Raw genomic sequence first — 6106 nt, 5'->3', positions numbered from 1 at the left:
TTAAATGGCTTGCCCACTATTGAACAGTTGGTGACAGACCCATGATTCAAACTACCTCATGTCACCTGCTTCTAGGGCAAATGTGAGGCAGAAGAATCTGTCTCTCGTGTCCTCCTGTCCTTCTCATCTTCCTCTCTGCCTACTCCCTCTGCCCAAGGTCCAAGCTTAGCTACTCACCTCCCATCAGAACTTACCTGTTACATGTCCTGGTTCTGTGTTTCTACACTGATATCCCAATCAGGATAAAGCTTCCACCCAGGCACTAATGATGATGATAAAGATCCCTAGCACCCTAGAACAAGCCCATTACATGGGCAGCCACAAATTCTCCACCTCCACCCACCCACATTGACTGGTAGGGTCTGTTTGCCCTGTCCTTAATTCTGGGCAGACGCTGTGACTCATAGAATAGGATGGAGGTGATGCTGTGCTATTTTCCAGGCCCATACCTTAAGGAACTGGCAACTTCCACCTCCTGTCTCTTGAAGTGGTCTCTCTGACAACCTGAGCCATCAGGTAAGAAGTCTGGCCACCAGAGATGACCTATGCTGGAGAGGCCAGTTGCAGATGCTCATTCTAGCTGATAGTCACAGCTGAACCCAGTCGTCCAGCCATTCTCACTGAGGGGCCAGATATTTGAATGAATGTGGGGTTGGCCTTGGATCCCCAGATCAGCTCATTTGCCAGTTGCATACCACTGAGTGACCTCAGTCACCACCAGAATGATTGCTCAGACAAGCCCTACCTGAGTTCCTCACCCACAAAACAATGAGATATATGAGGGTACTTCTTAGTTAATGAAAATATTTGTATTATCTTTGAATTCTATTTTTCCATGAACTTTTTTGAGTATTCTCATACATAATAAAATAGTTGTTTTAAGCCATTAAGATTTGGGGTAGCTTGGAACACAGTAATAGAAAACTGAACCTTATCTCATTCAATCTATTCATTATTTCTATTTTACAGACTAGGAAATTTAAGCTCAGAGGGATTAGGTAACTTGCCCCAGGTCTCCCAGGCAGCCCAAGACCAAGCTGGCATTTGAACTTCAACTTGGGAAGTCTCACTCCAGGGCTCTCTTGCACTGAAGCCCTTGTTATACTGTTTCTTAGGGGGTCTATGTGCCCCCTCCTGGCAAGAGGATTGGCATTTTAACCAAAAACATTACTTTCAGCCAAAGGATTGTATGGCTTTGCAAGGAGTGACTTTTCCAGCACCAAGACATTCCTCTGAGAGATAGGTGGGGAGATTTGGAGTTGCAGGTGGGTATCCTTCCTATGAAAAACTCAGGACAGTAGGGGCTGATTTGCTTATCTTTATGTATCTATAGCTGGCATGGAGCATGTCCACAGTGGGTGCCTAATAAATGTTTGTTCAATGAATAAACTAAACCACAAAGGAATAAGCAGGAGAGGAGGATAAGTGGAAGAGAAGGGTAAATGGGCCAATACCTGGAGAGAAATGTTTTTCTGCCATCTGGTGGCTGTTCCTGGAACAGCACTTTTCTCTCTATGGCAGAAGAAAATAGGTTCCTTCCGGGACCTTGGCTGAGTTTGTCTGAGATCAAGCAGCATCATTCCAGACTGGGGTGGGGTGGGGTGGGGTGGGGTGGGGAGGGGTGGGGTGGGGTGGGGAGGGGTGGGGTGGGGTGGGGGTGAGAACTTCCCCAGGAGCCAGACTTCTTGCTTCTTCCAATGTCTGTGCTCCTTGAGGGTGAGACAGGAGGAAGAGCTTCCCCTACCACCAGCTCATTCCCTTCCTCATGGTGCTGAGCATTCAGTGGGTGATCAATAAATACTTGGGATTGAAATTTGAGAAAATAGGTGATGTCAGATCCCATAGTTCATCTTTATCTTCTACTGAAGTTTGCAAGAGAGATAGCTACCTTGAAGTGAGGGGCAGCTCTTAGAACAGGCTTGTTCCAGGAGAACCCACCTCCTCAGTGCCCTCTAGTACCCTGCCTTCCCCCTTCTCGCTCTCAGACCTCTGGACACTGGCACCTTCCCAGCCCCCTGCCTTTCCCTGAGTGGGCTGCCATGCACCCCACCCTTAGCAAGCTGACAGGTAAAGCTCTTCCTGGTGTCAGGCAGGGCAGGAATCTCACCTGCAGGGCCCTATAAGGGGACACCAAACACCACCTTTGCATCAGATGGAGCCTCATTTTCCTCACCTGGAAAAATCTAGACAGAAAGGATCTCCCTCAGAGAATTGTTGCTGAGATCACAGGAGATTAGATGTGTGGAGTAGTTGCAACCCGATAAGGCCTGCCACAAGTGTGTACCTTGTTAATACCTAGGACAATTCTAATGGGAGTATATATATGTCCCTCCCCAGACTCCTCATCCAGCCAGCCAGCTCCCATAACTCCCCCAGCAGTCCTGTCCAACCCATCCCAGTCCCAGCTGTTACCCCAAAGCTTCCCCCAGCATCCTCGGCTTCCCCCATCCCCTTTCCCTGATCCCAAGAGCCAGTAGGAAAGGAAAGAAGGGTTTGGTATGAACAGATACTTTATTGTACACAATGATGGGGGGAAGAGGAAAGAGGGGCTCTGGGGGTGACAGTGCCTCATCCCCTCCCCTTGGCTGAGTGGTCCTGACCCAGGTCTCTGACCAGCTGTGGGACTCATGGACTTGAATTGTTCTGAACTTGTGCCACAAACCAAAGTGACTGCCTGGTGTGTGTGCTTGGGTCTGTGCAAAGCAGAGCTTTTGATGAGAACAGACTCTGGGCCTTCCTCCCCCAGGCCCAGCCACTGCGCCCCAGTGAAGGGGCAGCAGACTCCGTATTTCAGGGCCTAGCAGAAGACCCAAGGATGCTGAGGGAATCACGTGCATTCTAGCCTGTTCAGTCTTGCTTCTCTTTTTCACAGTGGGGAGTCCTCGGGGAGGGGGAATGGCTGTGAGGAAGGGCGGAAGGGCAGCCCCCTGCCTGGTAATACTGCAGGCCTCTGCAGGGCCCAGGACCATGGCTTCCAGTTCCCAGCCACGGCCTCTGCAGGCTAACTCAGGAGGGCTTCTCCTGGCACTAGAAAAGCAGAAGTCCCTGCAGATTTATTGCTGGAGGGCAGAGGCCAGCCTCACTGACACTGTGTGCCCCATCTGTCCACCCCCCATCTGAGCCTCTAGCTTCATGTTGCTTCAGTGGAGAGGGCAGAAGGCTCCCCAAGCAAGAAGCTGGTGATTGGGGCTGGAGGGCAGGCGGGGCAGGGGACCAGCGAACTCTTTCAGGCACATCCCTGCCCTACCCCCAACTCAGCAACTCACAGCCCTGGAGTCCCCTCTGCCTCCTGGTGGGCACTGCATGGACAGCACCAGAGCCGTGGAGACCCTGTGCAGGGACTTGGGGGCCTGCCTCTCTCCTACTCTTCCAGGATTCTGGGGCTGGATCTTAGCTCGTCAGAAGACCCTACCTGCCCTTGACTCCCCTGAGGAGTGAGCAGAGGTATTAGAAGCACAGTGAGGGACAGATGTTCCCTTCTGAACACTGTCAGGACTGTCTCAAGGGCAAATGCAGGACAGAGGTGCCGTGAGATGCCTCCTAGGGTTTCACCATCTTAAGAAACCCAGTACTTTTCCTGCAGAAGAAAAGCTTGTGATTCGAGTGGGAACAGCAAGAGGTTGACTGAAAAATAAATTTGGGGGATTTTATTTCCCCAAGGCCCTCCTTCCCTATTTCTGGCAAACCCAGCAGTGTGAAGGCAGCGAGTCACCAGTAAGGAGCATATGCCTTTCCTGCTAGCAGGGGGCTTCCTGAGGGACCCTGCCCTGAAGCCTCACCCAGTAGAGCTGAGAGGAGCGGGAAGAGGCAGGCAGAGGGCAGCGTCATCTTCAGGAAGGTGGTGAACACAGAGTCACACATCAGCACCCTACACACACCCACACCCACGTATGTGCACACACCATACACGTACACGCACACCCAAGCTCTGGGCCCTACGTCTAACACACAGCAAAGACACAAGCAGAACAGGCCCAGCCTACAACAAAAGGCTACGACAATCACTACAGAGCCCACGACGAGCAAACAGACGGCCCAACTTAGTCCCCACCCGCAGGCTCGCGGGCTGGGGCTGGGCCCAGCCACACGCTACAAAATTAAAAATATATCAAATATACAATGAAAATAGATCTGTACAGCACTGAGGATCAAAATAGTCCACCAGCCACAGTATAACATTGGGTTTGTCATTTAACAGCATTTACACCCACATGTACAGATCGAATATACAATAGAAATAGAATATATAGGAGACTATATATAGTAGAGTGTCTCCTGGGGCCTTGCTTTCCTGTTGCTAATTCTGCTTGGGATTAGGCATGGGGCCAGGTAGGAGGTGTTGTCAGGTGAGGGAGCCTATTGTGGGATGTTATGGGCCCCAAAGCTCATCTCTTTGGGGAGATGTGGGTCTCCTCCCTTCAAACGCTCAGGAAGGACAGGTGGGGACAAGAGGGCTTGAATGGGAGGTGTGCAAGAGGGACAATAAGGGAGATAACAGGGTGGAAAGATGGACTTCCTCCAGACTGAGGGTAGGGGAACAAGGGACTAAGAGATAAGAAGGGGACCCCAGGCCTAGTCTGTCCCCCCCACTGCTGAGAGCAGTCTGACTCACAAGAATGATTGGGACCCTCCATGAAGGTGCCCAGGCCTCACACTGTAGCCTGCTCCTGCCCTGTCCACCAGAGCTTCAAAGATGGAACCAGTCTTCTTACCTACCATCCGTCCATCCATCCACCCATCCATCCATCCATCCATCCATTCATTTCTCTGGGGACATTTATTCTCTGAGAGGTTGTGAATCCTCCCAGGCTGCACTCTGAGGGCAGACCCTCTTCTGGGGAGGCCCTGAAGGTAAGGGTGGGTGGGGATGCTGCTGTCAGCAGCAGCCTCCTACAGGCACTAGGCCACAGGACAGGTAGCCTGCCTGCTGTGGCCCGGGGACACTTGGGAAAGGTTTCCAATGTGTCTGCACACGATGTGCATACTGGGTGGCTGTGCTTGTGCAACAAGGAGAGTGAGTGGCAGCTCAAAGGGGCAGTGAGATTATCTGTCTTTACCCAGGAGCCAGGCTTCCCGGAAATGAGCCCCTGAACTCCAGGGACCCCTGTTCTAGGGGAGAAGCTGCCACTAGAGAGAAAATTAGGCCCAGGTGAGGGGAGGAGGAGTGTGGTTCACAATTGTGCTCCAAACCATCTAAATTGTGCTGAGAACCATCAAATTGTGCTCTGGAAACCTCTCCTTGCACTGTCCTCTTCTCTCTCTAGGAAAGAGGCAGAGGCCACACCCTGGGCTCCAGTCGGGGGGGATGGGGACAGGAAGATAGCTAGGCCCTAATCAAGGTGGGGAAGGGTTCTGGGCCCAGTCACTGCCCTCCCAGGCAGGATGCAGAAGCACACTCCTCCCACCCCAGGCAGTGGCAAGGACTTCCGAAGATTCCAGCCAGAGCCTGGGGAGGAGGATCTCCTTCACACCCCGCTGCTAAGGTGTGTGCTCAGGCTGAGGCGCCACGTACCCCACAAAACAGAACTTGGAGGCTTCTGCACACTCCCTGCCAAGTCTGAGCCCTGGGTCCTGGCACATCTGTTCCCATCCCCAGCCTTCAGTCAAGTAGCCTCATGGCCCACGAGCAGCCCACTCTAGGCTGGACAGGATGGAAAGTTCTGTTCTGGTGGCAGATTGGGTCAAAGTCCACTTCCCCGTTACCCTGGCCCCAGTGCCTCTCACCACCACCTGGCAGTGCAGGGGGCCCCCAAGACCTAAGACCTGCAGGTGGCAGGTTACAGGGAGAGAGGAAGGGTAGAGTGCCTCCTAAAGTGGCCACTGGGAGAATCTCTTGTACTGGGAATCAGGAATTCGGAATTGTTCCAGTTACATGGCTGCAATTTTGTGAGAGGCTCTCAGAGAGTTAGATGGATCAGGGGCCTGGACTGGGGGATGCAGCTGCTCCCGGCCTCCTGCTCAGGGCTAGGGAGCAGAGTCTGCTGGGGCTGAGGTGGGGAGTGAGGCATGGCAGACCCTCTCTCCTTGGACAAAGGGCCTGGCCTGAGCCTCGTGGCCACTGTGAAGGCAGAGGCAGGCCTGGACAAGTGGGCAGGTTGGGCATGGA

The sequence above is a fragment of the Cynocephalus volans genome, chromosome 8 (genome assembly GCF_027409185.1).
Source record: "Cynocephalus volans isolate mCynVol1 chromosome 8, mCynVol1.pri, whole genome shotgun sequence".
In the NCBI taxonomy this organism is placed as follows: domain Eukaryota; kingdom Metazoa; phylum Chordata; class Mammalia; order Dermoptera; family Cynocephalidae; genus Cynocephalus; species Cynocephalus volans.
This window is presented reverse-complemented; position numbering follows the sequence as displayed.